Source organism: Gorilla gorilla, chromosome 19, assembly GCF_029281585.2.
Source record: "Gorilla gorilla gorilla isolate KB3781 chromosome 19, NHGRI_mGorGor1-v2.1_pri, whole genome shotgun sequence".
Classification (NCBI taxonomy): Eukaryota; Metazoa; Chordata; class Mammalia; order Primates; family Hominidae; genus Gorilla; species Gorilla gorilla.
In genome coordinates, this window is record NC_073243.2 from 15,480,153 (window position 1) to 15,500,154 (window position 20,002).

The 20,002-nt window shown below is 56.1% G+C and overlaps 1 protein-coding gene across 9 annotated transcripts in view; it reads right to left on the bottom strand.

Annotated features, from left to right (window-relative positions):
- Positions 1-20,002, bottom strand: part of RPH3AL (rabphilin 3A like (without C2 domains)) — a 170,205-nt gene that overhangs the window by 81,240 nt on the left and 68,963 nt on the right. The gene's annotated exons all lie outside the window — the stretch shown is intronic.

The following is a 20,002-nucleotide window of genomic DNA, read 5'->3' on the forward strand; positions in this document are numbered from 1 at the left end:
GCTCAAGTCAGCAGGCTGCAGGCGGGGAATGAACTGAGGGCCTCGGATACCACGTGGGGGTGTTTTCGACTTTATGCTGCTGGCAGTAGGGAGCCACTGAAGGCTTCGGGGGGGGGGGGGGAGGGAGGGGGACAGTGACCTAATCAGAGCTGCACTTGAACAAGCAGAGGAGTAGAGGATGCAATGGAAAGCGAATGAGACTCATCCACAGTCTGGAACCCAGTAGGGGCCCTGCAATGGCCCAGCAGCCCCTCCCCTGGGTTGGCAACCCAGGTACTCAAGGCCTCACTCCCTGCAGGGCCCGAACGCCGCTGCTGTCTGAGCCTGTATGTGGTTCCTGGGCAGAAGGGTCTCACCCTTCTCAGCCTCAGTTTATCCATCTGTAACCTGGGGCAGACTCTTCCCTCCCTCCCTCCCTCCCTCCCTCCCTCCCTCCCATGGAAGGCAGGACAAGGGTAAGAGGAGAGTCTGGAAGGAGAGGGCTAAAGAGGCCTCCAGTAAAGGCCTGATTCTCAGTGTTGAGGCCCAGGCTAAAAGGACCCTGGGGGAAATGAACCAGCTCCCTCTTTTCCACTCAGCTTCCCCATCAGCAGAAGAGCTGCCCCCCGTGTCCTCCCACAGGGAACCAGACAGGCCAAGTCCATCCCGAGTTAAGGTCTGTGAACAGCAAACAGCTGCAGGGAAATGTCCCAGCGGGAAGCACAGGGGCGAATGGAGGCCGGTGAAGAATCGCAGGCCTCCCGAAGTGTGCCAGCTTGCAGGGCACGGCCGACGAGGTGTGCGGCACGGGGCCGAACCGGATTGCAAATGTCATTATCTGTTATTTACCACAACAGACGACGAGAGGCTGCACAAAATTACCGTGCTTGGCAACGGCCGCTAAGCGGATTTGCCAACGATGCTTCTTCCTGCTGCCAGAGGCTACACTGACCAGACCCAGGGAAGACGGCCACTGAGCCTAGGGGGCAGGTGTCCTGGGGGAGAAGGAGTCCCTGCAGGACAGCCCTGACCAGTGTCCCAGGTACCCCAGCCTAGGCCTGCAGAAGCTCTCACCCACTCTAGCAGGGGCTGGCCTCACAGTGAGGCTGGGCCGTGACTCCTCCACGTATCCAACTATTGTCCAGCCAACTCAAGGGTGGGACAGACCAGGGCAAGGCCTCAGGCCCACTCTGTAGGGGGCGCTGCCTCAGGGGGGCCCAGGGCTGGGTGCTACCTCTCACTCTGGATGATCCGCCATAGGGGCTGCAATCCCTTCCCCAGCATCGGGGGCACGTAGCCGTCGGCCACCTCATTTCATCGGCCACCTTATTCGAAAGTGGGACGAGACATCACCTTCCTTTGGGGTCTCCTGCTCATCTTTAAATTTCTTTACATCTTAAAAGGTACATAGGCAAAGTTCTCTGGGCTTTTTTTTGTTGAGACAGGGTCTCACGCTGTCACCCAGGCTAGAGTGCAGTGGCGGGAGCACGGCTCACTGTAGCTTTAACCTCCCAGGCTTAAGCAGTCCTCCCACCTCAGCCTCCCTAGTAGTTGAGATTATGGGTGCGCACCACCATGCCTGGCTAATTTTTGTATTTTTTTGTAGAGAGGGGGTTTTGCTATGTTGCCCAGGCTGGTCTCAAACTCCTGGGCTCAAGTGATCCTCCTGCGTTGGCCTCCCAAGCAGCTGGGACTACAGGGGCACCACCAGGCCCACCTAACTTTTTTCATTTTTTATTAAAACAGGGTCTTGCTTTATTGTCTGGGCTGGTCTCAAACTCCTGGCTTCCAGTGATCCTCCTACCTCGGCCTCCCAAAGTGCTGGAATTACAGGTGTGAGCCACTGCGCCCAGCCTGTAGGCAAAGTCCTGAGACGAGCTGTGACCACGCCTGGCCTGTAGGCAAAGTTCTGACCTGAGCCGTAGGAGTAATTGCAAGGCACTGGCTGTGTCATCAAGAGGGAGTCATCCCTCTGAGCGTCAGTGTCTCCATCTGGAAAATGAGTATAAACACTGCCTTGCCTTTTGCCTGCCCAACGCCTGGGGGCCATGAGGGACACATGACATCATAGAAATGTCAGGCACAGCGGCTCTCAGAAGCACCCCCCACCCTGACTTCCTCCCGCTCAGAGGGCACAGACTCACTACGGCCTGAGTCAAAGCAAACTGGGCGGCAAACCTGCCACAGCTTTAAAATAACCATAATCGAGCTGTGTCCCAGAGGCACCGAGGCAAGAGCTTCGGCTCCCAGCCCAGCTGCTGCCACTGCGGCATCTGCAGACAGCGAGGCTGCAAGGCCTGGACTGAGCCCAAGCTGCCTGGGAGGAAACCACAGGCAGGCCCGAGAGAGTCTGTCGTCCAGCCTTTGCCTGTCACTGGAAGGCCAGAGAGGGAAACAGATTTTCATCTGAGGTCACGCAGGAGGTTCTGAGCACAGCTGTCTCCCGACTCTCGCAGGTGTAGCAGGCCAGGCGGGTACACGGAGGCTCAGATGTGTTTTACCCGTGAATTTAGGCAGCACGGCCTCACCCCGCCCTACCCACTATGCCTGTCCTTCGATTCACACAAGGTCCAAGGAGCCGTTGCAGGGAATGAACTCGAGCCACGCCTTCAGCTGGATTTCAGACGTGGGCAGGTGTGTATGTGTGCGGTGGGGGGAGGAGAGAGGAAGCCATCAGAGCCGCACTGCAGAGAGGGCCGTGGCCCCAGGAGAGATTTGGACCCCAGGACGAGGCTAAGCTCAACGGGAAACAGGATGGGAGGCGCCCGCCGTCGAGGGAGGGCGGATCCAGGCCCAGCCCTCCCGGCTGCCACCCACACTCACCCCAGGACTGCCCAGCAGGTGTGTGAGCCGCCTGGAAAAGGGGGGCTACAGGGAAGGGTGAAAAAGCCCGGAATACAACACAGCTCCTAAAACTGGAATTCGATTTACATGTATAGTCATGGGACGATGTTTTTGATATCTTATTAAGTGGAAAAAGAAGATTAAAAAAAGGGAATTCCAGAATAAGCAATGTATTGCTTATTCTGGAATTGCAATAATGTACATACGCATGGGATGCATACGTACATCCCACGAAGAGTGTACATAGGCATCCACCCTGCGAACATTTGTGTGAGTGTGAGGAGACAGAGAAGGTGGGAGAAGGACAAACACCCAGACCCCTACGGTCAGGGGCGGGAGCTTCACATTACACACACCTCTGGTGTTTGACTTATTTTTCAGGGTTGGATTATCCTTGATATGTAATGTCTATGAGGCATCCAAGTCAGAAAATAAACTTGGCAGTTCTCTATAAGGTTCTGGGTGGAGATAAAATCTGAGGCTTATGAAGTTAAGAACTAACAACTTAACTTTATCGTTAAGGTTGGTGACTCATGCCTGCATTCCAGTAGTCTCGGAGGCTGAGCAGGAGGATCGCCTGAGGAGTTTGAGGCAGCCTGGGCAACATAACAAGGCCCAGTCTCCACAAAAAATAAGAAATTAGCCAGGAGTGGTGGCGCACACCTGTAGTCCCAGCTGCCCGGGAGGCTGAGGTGGGAGGATCACTCGAGCCCAGAAAGGTGAGGCTGCCATGAGCTAGGATCACACCACTGCACTCCAGCCGGGGCAGCAGAGCAAGACCCTGTCTCAAAAAAACAATCACGAAAAAAAAAAAAGATTTAACAACTTTGCAATGAATTAGATCACCCAGCAGTTATAAGAAAGAGGTTGGGGGGAGGGAGGAAGGCTGTACTGACTTTTAATAATTATTAAGCAGTGACCGTGTTTCAGGAAAGAGGTGGGGGGAGGGAGGAAGGCTGTACTGAGGTTTTAATAATTATCGAGCAGTGATCATGTTTCAGGAAAGAGGTAGGGGGAGGGAGGAAGGCTGTACTGACTTTTAATAATTATTGAGCAGTGACCATGTTTCAGGAAAGAGGTGGGGGGAGGGAGGAAGGCTGTACTGAGGTTTTAATACTTATTAAGCAGTGACCGTGTTTCAGGAAAGAGGTGGGGGGAGGGAGGAAGGCTGTACTGACTTTTAATAATTATTGAGCAGTGACCGTGTTTCAGGAAAGAGGTAGGGGAGGGAGGAAGGCTGTACTGACTTTTAATAATTATCGAGCACTGACCATCTTTCAGGAAAGAGGTGGGGGAGGGAGGAAGGCTGTACTGACTTTTAATAATTATTAAGCAGTGACCGTGTTTCAGGAAAGAGGTGGGGGGGGGGAGGGAGGAAGGCTGTACTGAGGTTTTAATAATTATCGAGCACTGACCATCTTTCAGGAAAGAGGTGGGGGAGGGAGGAAGGCTGTATTGAGGTTTTAATAATTATTGAGCAGTGCCCATGTTTCAGGAAAGAGGTAGGGGGAGGGAGGAAGGCTGTACTGACTTTTAATAACTATTAAGCAGTGACCGTGTTTCAGGAAAGAGGTGGGGGGAGGGAGGAAGGCTGTACTGACTTTTAATAATTATGGAGCAGTGACCATCTTTCAGGAAAGAGGTGGGGGGGAGGGAGGAAGGCTGTACTGACTTTTAATAATTATTGAGCAGTGACCGTGTTTCAGGAAAGAGGTGGGGGGAGGGAGGAAGGCTGTACTGACTTTTAATAATTATTGAGCAGTGACCGTGTTTCAGGAAAGAGGTGGGGGGAGGGAGGAAGGCTGTACTGACTTTTAATAATTATTGAGCAGTGACCATGTTTCAGGAAAGAGGTGGGGGGAGGGAGGAAGGCTGTACTGAGGTTTTAATAATTATTAAGCAGTGACCGTGTTTCAGGAAAGAGGTGGGGGGAGGGAGGAAGGCTGTACTGACTTTTAATAATTATTGAGCAGTGACCGTGTTTCAGGAAAGAGGTGGGGGGAGGGAGGAAGGCTGTACTGACTTTTAATAATTATTGAGCAGTGACCATGTTTCAGGAAAGAGGTGGGGGAGGGAGGAAGGCTGTACTGACTTTTAATAATTATCGAGCACTGACCATCTTTCAGGAAAGAGGTGGGGGAAGGAGGAAGGCTGTACTGACTTTTAATAATTATTAAGCAGTGACCGTGTTTCAGGAAAGAGGTGGGGGGGGGGGAGGGAGGAAGGCTGTACTGAGGTTTTAATAATTATCGAGCACTGACCATCTTTCAGGAAAGAGGTGGGGGAGGGAGGAAGGCTGTATTGAGGTTTTAATAATTATTGAGCAGTGACCATGTTTCAGGAAAGAGGTAGGGGGAGGGAGGAAGGCTGTACTGACTTTTAATAACTATTAAGCAGTGACCGTGTTTCAGGAAAGAGGTGGGGGGAGGGAGGAAGGCTGTACTGACTTTTAATAATTATGGAGCAGTGACCATCTTTCAGGAAAGAGGTGGGGGGGAGGGAGGAAGGCTGTACTGACTTTTAATAATTATTAAGCAGTGACCGTGTTTCAGGAAAGAGGTGGGGGGGAGGGAGGAAGGCTGTACTGAGGTTTTAATAATTATTGAGCAGTGACCATCTTTCAGGAAAGAGGTAGGGGGAGGGAGGAAGGCTGTACTGAGGTTTTAATAATTATCGAGCAGTGACCATGTTTCAGGAAAGAGGTAGGGGGAGGGAGGAAGGCTGTACTGACTTTTAATAATTATTGAGCAGTGACCGTGTTTCAGGAAAGAGGTGGGGGGAGGGAGGAAGGCTGTATTGACTTTTAATAATTATGGAGCAGTGACCGTGTTTCAGGAAAGAGGTGGGGGGAGGCAGGAAGGCTGTACTGACTTTTAATAATTATGGAGCAGTGACCGTGTTTCAGGAAAGAGGTGGGGGAGGGAGGAAGGCTGTACTGACTTTTAATAATTATCGAGCACTGACCATCTTTCAGGAAAGAGGTGGGGGAGGGAGGAAGGCTGTACTGAGGTTTTAATAATTATTGAGCAGTGACCGTGTTTCAGGCACCGTTTTAAGAGTTTATCACATACTTTCCTCATTGCAATCGTTACAACCACCCCCGAGGTAGGTATTATTATTCCCGACTTCCAGGTGAGAGACCTGAAGCAGACAGAAGTGAGGGAATAAGCCCAGGCCAGGAGAACGCAGGGAGCGAGAGTCCAGCGTTCTAAACCTCTGCACAGTTGTGTAAGTTACTTTTTAAAATTCCGTGGAAAGAAAACTAGTAAGACTAGTTTTCTAGTCTTACTAGAAAGTAAGACCAAGAGAAGCTAACTCATTAAATTCTGTAATCTGCTGAGGCTCAAACAACTGAGGCACTGAGGCTGGTACCCAGGCCACCCCCACCAACAACATAACCAGAGGGGAAGGAAGTCAGGCCCCTTCTCACTCTGAGCAGCTGGGTGCCTGGGATTTTAGGCTGTCACAACGATTCAACCCGGCCAGGGCAGGCCCGAACCAGCCGGAGGCCACAGGAGAACCAGTGAGCATGGCTGGGCTCCTGTAAACCTTGAGGGATGCTGAGATTCACCTTCACTGAATTTTCATGCCACGTGATACTCTTCTTCTTTTGTTCCCTCCCGCCCTGTCCCCCCGAGCCATTTACAAACGTGAAACCATTTTTAAATGGTTTAAAACCTGTTTCTGTACCAGCTGGTACAGAAACAGGGGCCAGCCCCCGGTCCAGCGCCACGAGCTCCTGGGGCCAGAGTGCAAGAGAGGAACAGGGCGAGAAGGGAACAGGGCGAGAAGGGAACAGGGCAAGAAGGGGACAGGGCGAGAGAGGAGCAGGGTGAGAGGGGACAGGGCAAGAAGGGGACAGGGCGAGTGGGGGACAGGGTGAGAGGGGAACAGGGTCATCAGGGTGCTTGGGGTGGGCTCCGGGGCATCTGCACCACCAGGCGCACAGCCCAGGAGGTGGCAGGAGTCATCCGTTCTGGAAACAGCCAGAGGTACAACCTCGTGTCCAGGCACCGGCCGAGTGGGGGCTCAGGGTCAAAGCCAAGCTGAGGCAACGTCGAGATGGAGCATAACAGCCCTCAGCCTGCACCTGCCACACTGCGGAGGCCCCACAGGGACAATCCGGGAGGGTGGGGTGGTGCCTGCCTGGCAGCTGAGGGGGCTGGGTAGGGAAGGGCTACTCCACCCTGGAGGCCCAGCTCACACTAACCTCCTAGCCCCTGACGTCCCACCGGGCAGCTTCACAGGGTTACAGGTCGGTTCCTTCTCCACTGGATTCCTCCCACATCGGGTGACCTGACCACACACACGGCAGGTGCCCAGCGGTGGTCCCAGCCCCAACATCTCACGAGCAGGACACCCAAGTGGAGATACTAGTCACAGGAATGTCTCCACACAGACATTCAGGCAGGTTCCAGGGAAGAAGACAGCTGCCCGGCCACTCTGCCACCACGCCCACACCTGGTGGGCTCCTCTCCTCAACCTGGGCCCACATTCTCTCCTAGGTTACTCACATCACTCAGTCACCCGCCATGACATCCGCCTCTGAGCTGCCAGCCTCCCTCCCCAACCCCTTTCTTCCTTCCTTCCCTCCCTCCCTCCTTTCTTTTTTTTGAAACAGGTCACCCAGGCTGGAGTTCAGTGGCACAATCTTGACTCACTGCAGCCTCCGCCTCCTGGGCTCAAGCCTTCCAGGCTCAAGCAATCCTCAGCCTCAGCCTCCCAAGTAGTTGGAAACGTAACTGGGCACCACCATGCCCAGCTATTTTTTTTTTTTTCGGTAGAGATGAGGTCTCACTACATTACCCAGGCTGGTCTCAGACTCCTGGTCCCAAGCAATCTTCTTACCTTGGCCTCCCAAAGTGCTAGGATTACAGGTGTGAGCCACTGCACCCGACTTCCCCAGCCCCTTTCTGACCCACAGCCTGGGATCCAGCCTGGACTACCTGGAACACATATACAGCCCCCCTGGAACCCCAGCCCCACCAGCAACATGCCCCACGAGCCCCTTCCCCACATCTGCTCCCACCCCAGACCAGCCCTCCACGCAGGCCCCACGCACGTGCGCAGCCTGGCCGGTAAGGCCATCAGACCCAGCACTGGCCCGCCGTGTGACCTGGCAAGGGACTAACCTCCACCTCGCCTCCGTTTCTTCACCTGCAACGAGGAGACCGTGACCTCCCAGGTGGTTTTGCTAATCAGCTGGGTGCCTGGTACCCCTAGAGTGAGCTCTCCACCGCTGGCAGCTTTATCGTGGCTAACTCCTGTCTTCAGAGTCTCCATCTTGGCTGCTCCTGCCTTAATTCAGGCCTTCATTACGGCGAATTGGATAATTAGTATCCACGAATCCTCTGCATCTGGACTTAACCTCCCCACGGGCCCATGAGACTGTCGTTTCCCTGCTTAGTCCCTTCGATGGCTCTGCTGCCTACAGGACACAAGCCCAGCCCCTGCGCCCGGCACACAGAGTCCTCCCGACCCTGACGTCTCTCTCCTTCCCTCCCTCCCCATCTGCTTCTTACCCTCACGGCCTCTTTCCTCCCCCCTCTGACTCCTCTTCTTCCCTTTTCCTCTCTTCCTCTCCTTCTCACGCCCCAGCATAACCAGACTCCCAGCTGCGCCCGATGCCCCCACACTTCCTGGGCACCCTGCCTCTGCCGAGCTGTGCCTGCTCCTGAAGTGCCCTCTCCTGGCACCTGGTCACCCACCCTCCAGGCCTGGCTGCCACATCTGCTCCACTCTGCAGCCCGGGGGCCTCCCCAACCTCCCCAGGTGCCACAGCTCACCCATGGTAGGTCCTCCCCACAGCAGGTCCTCCCCATGGCAGGCCTGTCCCACAGCAGATCCTCCCCACGGCAGATCCTCCCCACGGCAGGTCCTCCCCGCGGCACGTCCTCCCCGCGGCAGGTCCATCCCACGGCAGGTCCTCCCCACGGCAGGTCCATCCCGCGGCAGGTCCTTCCCACGGCAGATCCTCCCCACGGCAGGTCCTCCCCACGGCAAGTCCTCCCCACGGCAAGTCCTCCCCGCGGCAGGTCCATCCCACGGCAGCTCCTCCCCACGGCAGGTCCATCCCATGGCAGGTCCATCCCACGGCAGGTCCTCCCCACGGCAGATCCTCCCCACGGCAGGTCCTCCCCACGGCAAGTCCTCCCCGCGGCAGGTCCATCCCATGGCAGCTCCTCCCCACGGCAGGTCCATCCCATGGCAGGTCCATCCCACGGCAGGTCTTCCCCACGGCAGGTCCGTCCCACGGCAGGCCTGTCCCACAGCAGATCCTCCCCATGGCAGATCCTCCCCACGGCAGGTCCTCCCCGCGGCAGGTCCTCCCCGCGGCAGGTCCATCCCGCGGCAGGTCCTCCCCACGGCAGATCCTCCCCACGGCAGGTCCTCCCCACGGCAAGTCCTCCCCGCGGCAGGTCCATCCCACGGCAGCTCCTCCCCACGGCAGGTCCATCCCACGGCAGGTCTTCCCCACGGCAGGTCCGCCCCACGGCAGGCCTGTCCCACGGCAGGCCTGTCCCACAGCAGATCCTCCCCACGGCAGATCCTCCCCACGGCAGATCCTCCCCACGGTAGGTCCTCCCCGCGGCACGTCCTCCCCGCGGCACGTCCTCCCCGCGGCACGTCCTCCCCACGGCAGGTCCATCCCACGGCAGGTCCTCCCCACGGCAGGTCCTCCCCACGGCAGGTCCTCCCCACGGCAGGTCCATCCCGCGGCAGGTCCTCCCCACGGCAGGTCCTCCCCACGGCAGGTCCTCCCCGCGGCAGGTCCATCCCACGGCAGCTCCTCCCCACGGCAGGTCCATCCCACGGCAGGTCCATCCCACGGCAGGTCCATCCCACGGCAGGTCCTCCCCACGGCAGATCCTCCCCACGGCAGATCCTCCCCACGGCAGGTCCTCCCCACAGCAAGTCCTCCCCGCGGCAGGTCCATCCCACGGCAGCTCCTCCCCACGGCAGCTCCTCCCCACGGCAGGTCCATCCCACGGCAGGTCCTCCCCACGGCAGGTCCGTCCCACGGCAGGCCTGTCCCACGGCAGATCCTCCCCACGGCAGGTCCTCCCCACGGCAGGTCCTCCCCACGGCAGGTCCATCCCATGGCAGGTCCATCCCACGGCAGGTCCTCCCCACGGCAGGTCCTCCCCACGGCAGTTCCATCCCACGGCAGGTCCTCCCCACGGCAGGTCCTCCCCGAGGCAGGTCCATCCCGCGGCAGGTCCTCCCCACGGCAGATCCTCCCCACGGCAGATCCTCCCCACGGCAGGTCCTCCCCACGGCAGGTCCGCCCCACGGCAGGTCCGCCCCACGCTCATCCCTGCCTTCTACTTCTACAGCACTCCTCACACTGCACTGCAATAGCTGACACCAACTATGAGCTCCTGGAGGGCAGGGGCTGGCATCTCTACCTCCTCAGCCCTGGGGCCTGGCACGAAGGTGAGCTGAGTGCACACAGGAACTGACCGGGGACAGGTCATGCAAAGCTCCGTCCAGAAAGCTCTGGGCCTTGCCAGGGATCCGTGCGGTTCCCCAAGCCCACCCTGGGTCTCTGCAGCCGATTGGCTGCCTTTGTGCTGATGACCCTGAGCTGAAGGTCAGCAGTGTGCTGGGGTGAACGGAAGGGGCTCACCACCGCACAAGATAGCTGCTCTTTCTTTCTTTGGAAGAAGAAAAGCCACACGCAGGCCTCAAGACAGCAAGAGAAAAGGAGGCCTCAATGGAGACGTTCCGCTTGCCAGACTCCGAGCAAGGCAGCTGTTCCAAGATGCCGTGCGGTGTCTGGTCCAATCCTCCAATCCCAGCAACTGCAGCCAAGTCCATTCCTGCCAGACAGCCTCGCAGATGCAAGAGAGCCGAAGCAGGCCCCTCGGGGCAGAAGAATTAAGTGACTTTTTCCGGGAATTTAGGAAGCTTCAGTCGCTGAATGAAAAAATCCATCTTTGTAATGAGGGGCAAACACACGTCTTCCACGTCTGAATTAGGTCAAGAGGAGAAAGGACATTGTGAGGCCAATTTGCAGGTGACTGAGATGAAATGGCTCAAGGAGGCTGCTGCTTCTACAGCTCCAGCGATGGACGGGCACTGAGGATTAGCTTTGGAAAGGGAGTAGGGGACAGGGCCGCGGAGGACTTTCACCGCACACCCATTTGGGAGGGAGGCTCTGCAAAAAACTGACTTCTCCTAAGCCTTATGCTTGTGGGGATGTGAAATGGTGCAGCTGCCACAAAAAGCAGGGTGGAGGCTCCTCAAACAGGTAAACACAGAACTGCCGTATGATTCAGCAATTCCACTGCTGGGTATAGACCCAAGAGAATCGAAGGCAGGGTCGCAGAGAGGTTTGCACGCTCGTGCTCACTGCAGCATTATTCACAATAGCTGCAACATGGAAGCAACCCAAATGTCCATCACAGGTGAGTGGATACACAAAGTGGGGTATGCACATACAGTGAAATTTTCCTCCCCTTAAAAAGGATGGAAATTCCTACACATGCTACATCATGGATGAACCTTGAAAGCATTATGCAAAGGGCACCTGGTTAAACTGCAGCTTCTAGTTTGGGAGGTCTGTGGGGGCCTGAGATTCTGCATTTCCAATGAACATCCAGGTGAGGTCCTCGGCCCACACTTTGAGTAGAAGAGACCCCATCAGCACCTGAATTCTCTCCTAGCCCTAATGCCTCCACCTCCAGGAGCAGCTCTCTGTAAACTGGATGGGGCCAGGACCCCCACAGCTTCCCAAGGCAGAAGAAGAATACTTCTCAGAGGTTAGCAGACTCTCTCTAGGCAGCTGCTGCAGGCAGGTCACAAATCACCACCATCTCTAAGACTGGAGGGCTGGCTGCTGGGAATAAAGCAGGGATGGAGGCTGGGTGTGGTGGCTCAAGCCTGTAATCCCAGCACTTTGAGAGGCCGAGGCAGGAGGATCATTTGAGCCAGGAGTTTGAGACCAGCCTGGGCAACATAGCAGACCCTGTCTCTACAAAAAATAAAAAATTTTCCAGGCGAGGTGGTGCATGACTGTGGTCCTAGCTACTAGGGAGGCCAAGGTGGGAGGATAGATTGAGCCGAGGAGTTTGAGGCTGCAGTGAGCCGTGTTTGCCACTGCACTCCAGCCTGGGCGGCAGAGCTAGACCTTGTCTCTTAAAAAAGGAGCACTCCTCCCGCTCCGTCCATGGCTTCCTGGCCTCGAGTCCCAGATACCAAACAGAGAGGGAAGCTGAAGCCTTAGGAAAATGGCATGTCCCCTGCCCTGCCCAGGGCTCCTGCCAGCCCCCTGCTGGGGGTCCGGGATATGGCATGTCCCCCGTCCAGGGCTCCTGCCAGCCCCCTGCTGGGGTCTGGGATATGGCATGTCCCCCGCCCAGCCCAGGGCTCCTGCCAGCCCCCTGCTGGGGGTCTGGGATACGGCACGTCCCCCGTCCAGGGCTCCTGCCAGGCCCCCTGCTGGGGTCTGGGATATGGCATGTCCCCCGCCCAGCCCAGGGCTCCTGCCAGCCCCCTGCTGGGGGTCTGGGATACGGCATGTCCCCTGCCCTGCCCCAGGCTCCTGCCAGCCCCCTGCTGGGGGTCCAGGATATGGGATGTCCCCCATCCAGGGCTCCTGCCAGGCCCCCTGCTGGGGGTCCGGGATATGGCATGTCCCCTGCCCTGCCCCAGGCTCCTGCCAGCCCCCCTGCTGGGGGTCTGGGATATGGCATGTCCCCTGCCCTGCCCCAGGCTCCTGCCAGCCCCCCTGCTGGGGGTCTGGGATATGGCATGTCCCCTGCCCTGCCCCAGGCTCCTGCCAGCCCCCCTGCCGGGGGTCCGGGATGACTCTCAGCAGGACACATCCCCTCCTCGGTGCAAAGTGGGCTCAAGCCAGGTTGGGGGAAAGGTCAGGTTCTGACCCAGCCCCTTCCCTCCGTGCTGGGCTGGGTGATACCTGCCCCCAGCCTGAGCTGGACCTCCTCTAAGGGACGTGGGCAAAATATAAGACTGCCCAGTCTTCCTTCATGAAGACTCAGGTCATCGTTTCATAGGCAGGCTCCCCTGCACCCACACTGTGGGACACCTTTGGCTGAGACCAGAAAAAAACAAGATTGCTTCCCTCAAATGGTGACAATGCATCCCAGGCTCAGGCGGGCTCTGCTGTGGCCCTGCCCAGCCTCCCCATCGCTGGCTGGACTCTCAATGAGACTCAAAGCTGGCTGACTCAGATCCCAAGCAATTAGGAGCACCAGCCGTCTCTAATTAACCAGCCAGCCCCTCTCCCTTCCCACCACGGCCCTCAGATAATGAGGGCAGGCAGCCGAGGTATGCAGGCCCAATTACGGAGGGGACGCAGCTCCGAGGACCGGCATCTCGGCTTCCACCCGCAGGCTCATTAGCTTGTAGCTGCTGAACGCTGCCAGGGCTCTTGCTGGGGACGCGTGTGTGTGCCCAGGAGCACCTGAGGCTCTGTCCTCCCCAACCATGCCTGGGCCTGGATGCTTCCCACGGTGGGGATCTCCCCAGCATCCCTTCTCCAGCCTGCCCAAGCCCACACACCTCCCAGGGCCCCAGGCTGCAGCCATCCGCAGAAGGTGAGGAGGCGGAATGTGGAGATGGAGATAAACAGGGAGGTGGCCCAGAAACCGGCAGTCCCAGAGTGGAGGGCCCGATTCCTCACACCGTCTTAGAGCCCTTCCAGCCCCCCAGGGCTGCCTCCTTAACCCCATTCCCAGCTGTAATTAATTACCCTTAATGGTTTCACACCTCCCTCCCGAGCACTGGGATCCGCATGGCTCCTGACACCAGTCAGTGTGCGATAAATATTTGTGGGATAAGGAAGGGATGGCATCGTCTCTCCTCCCAGACACGAGAGAGCCCTGCAGGGGCAAGGGCTTCGCAGGGGCTCTGTCTGGGCCTCCCTGATTCTCCAGTGACTTGGGTTCTAGGCCACCACCCCCTACAGCAGGGCCCCCAGGGGGGCAGTGCCTCTGCGATCATCTCCCTGGAGCCCCAGGCCCTCCACACCTGCCCATTCACTGCTCAAATGCAGCTCGTCCCCTGAAAGACTCCACCCTCTTACAGTCCCCTACAGCTCAGCATCCCAAAGATCTCAGCTCTGCCCTGTGTTTTCAGGTCCCCAGGATCTCAGCCTTGGAGGCAGCTGGAGCATGCCCTGTCCCTCCTCCTCGGTCCACTGTTCCTAAGTCGAATCTGCCATTGCATCCTGTGTTCCTTTTTCCTTCAGCACACGCCTCTGTGTTCCCCAGGCATCATCCTCACAGTTGAGCACTTGCCCAGCCCGTTTCCAGCTTCCAGCCTCAGCCTGTGTGGTCTTCCCCTCCCCGGATGCCCTTCCTCTGCCCTCAGCCTTGCAGAAACCTGCCCAGCCTCCAGAGGCCCACTACTCCAGGCAGCCCTCCTGGCTGCTCTCAGTCCTGGGAACCCCAGTCCCAACCACAGTGCACGTCACACTACAGAATACTCTCTGCCCATCTTGACGGTCAGGACGTGAGGGAAGCGATCATTCTGAACACCTCTCTTTTTGGATCCCCCTAACCCAGGATTGGCACACAATGGGCAAAGCGATTGAGAAAGACATTTATACGAGTAACGAGACAATTATAACGAGACATTTATATGAGCACAAAGACTGAGGGGTTTCCCTGCCGGCTCAGGGCATCCAGTGCTGGAGAGCTACAAAGGCTTCCAGAGGCTTTTATGTAAATTACAGAAAATATGGGACTAGCTGTGGGAGCTCCAATTTTAAGAAAACAAGAATTCCAACGAGGAGAATGTGGGTGCTATGGACTGAACTGTGTCCCCTCAAAATTCCTACATTGAAGCCCAGAGTGACTGTATTTGGAGAGAGGGTCTTTAGGAGGTAATTAAGGTAAAATGAGGGTGCAAGCGTGAGGCCCTAATCCGATAGGATTAGTGTCTTCATAAGAAAAGGGAGAGGCTGAGTGCTGTGGCTCACGTCTGTAATCCCAGTGCTTTGGGAAGCGGAGGTGGGAGGACTCCTTGAGGGCTAGTTTGAGACCAGCCCGGGCAACAAAGCGACACCCTGTCTCTACAAAAAATTAAAAATTAGACAGGCGTGGTGGCACACATCTGTAGTCTCAGCTGCCCGGGAAGCTGGGGCAGGAAGATTGCAGGACCCCAGGAGTTGCAGGCGGCAGTGAACAATGATCATGCCACTGCACTCCAGCCTGGGTGACAGAGCGAGACCCTGTCAAAACACAGAAAAGCAAGAGGAGGAGGAGAGACTAGAGCCCTCTCCTCTTGCCACACGAGGACACACAGAGATGGCAGCTGTCTGCAAGCCATGAACAGGGCCCTCACCAGACACAGAATCAGCCAGCACCTTGATCTCAGAATTTCGTGCCTCCAAACTGAAAAATAAATGTCTACAGCTGAAGGCGCCCAGTCTGTGGCATTTTATTAGGGCGGCCTGGGCTGACTATGACACGGAGAGTCACTCAGCCTCTTCTGAAATGTCTGGGGATCTGCTCCATCGTTGGTAACACGTGTGTGGCCTCAGCAGGCAGGACCCTGAAGAGGTTTCATAACAATCACAGGCATCCTTTACTGCACGCTGCCAACAGGCCAGGCAGTCCACTAAGGGCTTCTCCTGCACTATTGCATCCATCAACGATGACAGAAGCTTAATGACCCCATTTTACAGATGAAAGAACAGAGGCCCAGACAGGTTAAGTGACTTGTACGAGACCGCGCCACCGTGGCCAAGCTGGGACCTCAACCCAAGTCTGTCTGGTCCTGCAGCTCCGTGTACAACCACCTCACAATTCTGCAGCCAGGGAGGAGGGAAGCTGGCCGTGCCGGGTGCTTGCAGGAACATGGAGGCACTCCTGAAAGTACAGATGAATCCCTCCCATCTGGGCAGGATCCCCCAGCACTGCGTGGCGTCTGCGTGGGGACGGTCCTCACCGGCAAGTCCAGGAGAACCGGCTGCCCTCTTGCTGCTCAGGGTGGACCAAGCGACTTCTCATCCCAGCCCCTGAAGTCTAGGGCTCTTTCCTTCCTAGAACCCTCCTTCAGCCCCGCTAATTCCTCTCCATCTGCTTAGAATACACTGAAGAGGCTGACGCTCTGTTTTAGCAAATGGCCTCAGTCCCTACATTGCCTGTCCCCAGCCCTATCATCTCCCAGTGACGGCCATCACCACCTGCCTCCAGCACTAGAGTCATCTCTTAAAAACACAGATCAGATCACACCCCTGCTCAAAACACTCCACTGGCATCTCATTAAACTTAAGTGAAATTTCAGCTCCTGACCTTGACTGGCAGGTCTGTGTGATGGGCCATCGCGCCGCTCACTCTCTGCCCCAGATGCCACCATGTGCCCCTTGAACATGCCCAGCTGGTTCCTGCCTCAGGGCCTTCAGGACTGTTCCAGGGGAAGCTTGCCGTTCCCTCTGCCGGGAACACTTTTCCACCCAGATCTTCCCAGGGCCAGCTCTTGCTTGTGTTTGGGCCTGAGCTCACAGAGGCCCCCTAAGCCTCTCCCTAGGTGCTCTGCATTAATTCAACAGAGTCCTCAGTGTACCTAGTCTTGCTTCATGTTTATTCATTTGTCTTCTCTATGCTCCGACCCTGGAAAGTCATCTCCATGACAGGGTGGACTGTGTCCATCTCGTTCACGGCGTAGGCAGGACCCAGAACAGGGCTTGCACACAATGGGCTATTATTTACAGAATGAATGAAGATGAATGAACGAATGACACCACCTTCTCCAAGAAGGAAGAGTGAACCCTCCAAAGCCCCCAAATGCCCACCATCCAGCTGTGCTCCCCTAATGCCCTCCCCTCCCACCTCAATCCTGGAACAAGCCCCTCAGAAGCTCAGTCTCCCCGGCCTCATCACCCAAGCCAGGACTGAGTCCTCGGCCTGCTCAACACCAAGAACCATCTGCAACAGAAACACCCAGACCAGCCCAGAGCTCCAGAGTAGCGTGGGGACCCACATCCAGCTGAGGTCCTTCCCCGGGATGGCCACTGTTACCTAAGACATGGCTCCAAGGAGCAGCTATACTAACCATTGCACAGCCACACCAGCAGCGGCCTCTGCGGCACAGGCCCTGGACTGTCCCAGGGGAAGTAGGCCAGGCTCTGTGCCTCTTCATGGTCCCCTATATCTGGAATATTTACCACAGGCCAGGCTCTGTGCCTCTTCATGGTCCCCTATATCTGGAATATTTACCACAGGCCAGGCTCTGTGCCTCTCCACAGTCCCTTATAGCTGGAATATTCACAGCAGCTGTGGGGTTGAGAGACAGGAGGAGGAAGCAGGCTGCCAGCTCCCGTTCTCCCAGGCAGGAGTCACTGCCCGAGTCCTGCAAGTTGGCCATTCCCAAGTCTCTGTGCCCCACCTCCATTGACCTGTAGTCCCTGTGCCCCCACCTCCATTGACCTGTAGTCTCTGCGACTCCACCTCCACTGACCTGTAGTTCCTGAGACCCCACCTCCATTGACCTGTAGTCCCTGTGCCCCCACCTCCACTGACCTGTAGTCTCTGTGCTCCACCTCTACTGACCTGTAGTCCCTGAGACTCCACCTCCATTGACCTGTAGTCCCTGTGCCCCCACCTCCATTGACCTGTTGTCTCTGTGCCCCCACCTCCATTGACCTGTTGTCTCTGTGCCCCCACCTCCATCGACCTGTAGTCTCTGTGCCCCCACCTTAATTGACCTGTAGTCTCTGTGCTCCACCTCCATTGACATGTAGTCCCTGCGCCCCCACCTCCATTGACCTGTAGTCTCTGTGCTCCACCTCCACTGACCTGTAGTCCCTGTGCTCCACCTCCATTGACCTGTAGTCTCTGTGCCCCACCTCCATTGACCTGTAGTCCCTGTGTCCCCACCTCCACTGACCTGTAGTCTCTGTGCTCCACCTCCATTGACCTGTAGTCCCTGTGCCCCCACCTCCACTGACCTGTAGTCTCTGTGCTCCACCTCCTTTGACCTGTAGTCCCTGCGACTCCACCTCCATTGACCTGTAGTCCCTGCGACCCCACCTCCATTGACCTGTAGTCCCTGCGCCCCCACCTCCACTGACCTGTAGTCCCTGCGCCCCCACCTCCATTGACCTGTAGTCTCTGTGCTCCACCTCCTTTGACCTGTAGTCTCTGTGCTCCACCTCCACTGACCTGTAGTCCCTGTGACTCCACCTCCATTGACCTGTAGTCCCTGCGCCCCCACCTCCATTGACCTGTAGTCCCTGCGCCCCCACCTCCATTGACCTGTAGTCCCTGTGCACCACCTCCATTGACCTGTAGTCTCTGTGCTCCACCTCCTTTGACCTGTAGTCCCTGTGCTCCACCTCCATTGACCTGTAGTCCCTGTGCTCCACCTCCATTGACCTGTAGTCCCTGTGACTCCACCTCCATTGACCTGTAGTCCCTGTGCACCACTCCATTGACCTGTAGTCCCTGTGACTCCACCTCCATTGACCTGTAGTCCCTGTGCACCACTCCATTGACCTGTAGTCTCTGTGCTCCACCTCCATTGACCTGTAGTCCCTGTGCTCCACCTCCACTGACCTGTAGTCCCTGTGACTCCACCTCCACTGACCTGTAGTCCCTGTGACTCCACCTCCACTGACCTGTAGTCTCTGTGCCCCACCTCCACTGACCTGTAGTCTCTGTGCCCCACCTCCATTAACCTGTAGTCTCTGTGCTCCACCTCCATTGACCTGTAGTCTCTGTGCCCCCACCTCCATTGACCTGTAGTCCCTGTGCCCCCACCTCCATTGACCTGTAGTCCCTGTGCCCCCACCTCCATTGATCTGTAGTCCCTGTGCCCCCACCTCCATTGACCTGTAGTCTCTGTGCCCCCACCTCCATTGACCTGTAGTCTCTGTGCTCCACCTCCATTGACCTGTAGTCCCTGTGCTCCACCTCCATTGACCTGTAGTCCAGGGCCTTGGCAGGGCTGAAGGAGGAGCCCGCACAGCCTAACACCCAGGCCCCCATCTCCCCTCCAGTATTTTTGGGCCAGTTAATCCACCTTCCTCTGCCCCGTTTACCCTTACCCACATATGACAAAAGCAGGAAAAGAGATGAGATAGCTGAAGTCCTGGCTTTCCTGCTTACTAATTGGGCAGGTTAACCTCACTGTACCTTTGGTTTTCTCATCCAGCTTTTGAATGCCCCTGAAAATGCCCTCAAGTTTGCCAATGGCCTCCATGTTCCACGTCCACATTTATTTCTTTTGACTTCTCCATCTTTCCCGGTTCTCTCAACACTTCCCACCCCACCCCACCCCACCCCATCCTCCATCCTCCACCCTCTCTTATTTCTTCCCAGGGTTTATTATTTCCTGACATCATCTTGTTTATTTGATCATTACCTGTTTTTTAGTTCCCTTGCCCAATATCATCTCAAGAAAATTCCTTCTCTGTCTTCTTCAGTATAATAACTCCAGTCTTAAAACCATGACTAGCAGCCAAGCACAGTGGCTCACGCCTGTAATCCCAGCAGTTTGGGAGGCCGAGGCGGGCGGATCACCTGAGGTCAGGAGTTCAAGACCAGCCTGGCCAACATGGTGAAACCCTGTCTCTACTAAAATTCAAAAATTAGCCGGCTGTGGTGGCATGCACCTGTAATCCCAGCTACTCAAGAGGCTGAGGCAGGAGAATTGCTTGAACCTGGAGGCAGAGGTTGCAGTGAGCCAAGACTGCACCATTTGCACTCCAGCCTGGGTGGCAGAGCAAGACTCCATCTCTGGGGGGAAGGAAAACATGACTAGCACATGGAAGTTACTTGAGGATGGGTTCCAGCAAAACTAAGGTGAAGACAAAAAAGAGGAAGACATGGTCTCTTGAGATCAGTGTTTCTAACCTAGGAGGGCAGCAAAGGGAAATCTCATTATATAGCTGTGCAGCTACCAGCCTAGGAGAAGCAGGAGTAAGAATCTAGAAGGGTTTATGCCAGGAAAAAAAAATAGCCTCCATATGATAGTAAAATTAAGATGCTAACTATCTTGAGGATTAGAAGGCATATTATTCTCTCAGCAATAAGAAAAAGAAAGGCAAGTCGAAACTCCAGAAAAACTAAAAGCTATATTTAAAAAGTCCTAGACTCAATGCGAAACAATTTAATAGGTGGCACAATTTAGTATAAGGAGAAAATCAATTTGAACTCCCTGCAAAGATCATTCTTCTTTGAGTAACCAGGGATCAAGAGAAGCAGGA